Source organism: Seriola aureovittata, chromosome 14 (assembly GCF_021018895.1).
Source record: "Seriola aureovittata isolate HTS-2021-v1 ecotype China chromosome 14, ASM2101889v1, whole genome shotgun sequence".
Classification (NCBI taxonomy): domain Eukaryota; kingdom Metazoa; phylum Chordata; class Actinopteri; order Carangiformes; family Carangidae; genus Seriola; species Seriola aureovittata.
This window is the reverse complement of record NC_079377.1, coordinates 25,450,501-25,452,500: the sequence shown is the minus strand read 5'-3', so window position 1 is coordinate 25,452,500 and position 2,000 is coordinate 25,450,501.

Below are 2,000 nucleotides of genomic sequence, written 5' to 3'. Positions count from 1 at the left end.
ACTAATAATTTTTACTGTGTTGATACAGATCTGCTGTGGGAACAAATGAAAGTATTGTAGTAGTAGTGTTTGATATGTTAATTGGTAAAACTGACCGTAGACCTTCTTAAAGCTGCCGCCATTTTCCTGAGAATAGAAAAATCTGATTCTCTTCAGGTTCATAAACAACAAAGTGACGGTTGTTTTTTTTGTTTTTTTTACTTTGTTTTACAGATAAATAGAAGTAATAATTCAGTCGAGCTCTTAAGATGAACATTTTATGCACCGTTATCTATATATTAATGATCTTGGTTTTACTGACCTGAACTTACTGTACTGGCTTTGCAGGAGGTGAAAGAACTTCCTGTTTTTGTCATTTACCTTCAGTTTGAGTCAGAAAAGACAAAAAGAAAAAGAAAAAAAAGAGAAACAAGGGCATTTATTAATAAAACTTCCATTTAAACCCAGCACCGTCATTGGCTGGGTGGCTGTCGGTTCATGTCCTTTTCTGTGTTCACGTCGGGTCTTTGTTATCTGAGGAGGCTGCTGAATTATGACGGCCAATCATAACAATTTTAAGCCGATGAAAAGAAGCTATTAAAACAGGCCGGGGACGAGGCCGGACTGGGTTACGTTCTGGGCGGGGACGGACAGCGAGGGCAACAACAACACGTTATGTGAAAAATAAAACAGATAAAAAGCGGAACACTGATGGAGTTAAACGTCCTGTGTTGCCGGTTAAGCCCCGGCTTTTGGGAAAACACCAGCAAATTAGCAGGAACAACACTCCGGCTGTTTGTTGTCATTCCGGAGTCAGTTATGCCTGGTGCTCGCTTCGCTGTAACCCCGCCGCGGTGACACCTATCTCTGTGTTAAACAAATACAGCGAGGTCCCGACCCCTCCGTGTTTGGATTCGCAGGCCGGGAGCCCAGACAGCCGCGCAGCGCTGCGACGTACGTATCAACACAAACCTCCGTACAGGAATGCAGCTGTGGCCACGGACCCCAGCATGACCCTGTGTGTGTGTGTGTGTGTGTGTGTGGTGTGTGTGTGTGTGTGTGTGTGTGTAGGAATACATACATATTCACAACGCAACACACAGATCAGACTGCCTCCAAAACTCAGTGACAGAGCTACTGATGGTTTTATGATCATTTATATTTACTGGCAGGTTCGATGAGTTTGTGTGTGTGTGTTGTTAGGACTCGGTATTAACACCGATTTTCTGAATCGACTCGTTTCCTGATTCAGTCAGAGATATTTCAGTTACAACATCAGTTTTTCTTGGATATGAATGAGATTCTCAGAGAACTGATGCTGTAAATTGTTCCTCTGACCTGGTGCATTATTAAAAACATTCGTGCTTACATTAAGAATAAATAAATGGATGCACTTTCTATTTAACATGACAATTAGTTTAGACGCATCTCAAGAAATAACAGATGTAATGTGCGTTGTTAACGTTCCCCTGTGCACCGGCTACACTGTGTATGAACAGGTACATGCGGCTTCTTCTTCACGACAAATCTAGCGTTGCTTTTGTCCAGTTCTTCACTGTCTTCATAGTTTTGAAAGCTGAAATGCAGCCACTCATCTACCATTGACTTCATTGGGACTTCGTCTGTCTCATGTCAGACTGACTTGTGTCGAGTAAACGAAGCCGCATTGGAAACAAAATCAGAGGAGAAGCTGCAGTGCAGGCACAGGTCAGGTGAAGCTAACAGGCTAGGCTATGAAAATGTAGCTCAGCTAGCTTCTATTTCTACGTGATGATCGGATCTTCTAGCGCTTAAAATTGTTTCTACATCTCAACAGGATTCTGCGAACTGTGGATATTTTATTTCATCACTTTGAGACAAAAAGAAGTGGTTCTGGCTCCAGCAGCTCTACACTCACACTCACCTGACCAGATCACGTGACCTTCTTTGTTTCACCTCAACTCGCTTGGAACTTCTGCAGAGATGGAATCAAAAAAAGTACCAGGTACTGTCGCAACGTTTGAGACTTTTGGACCCCACTG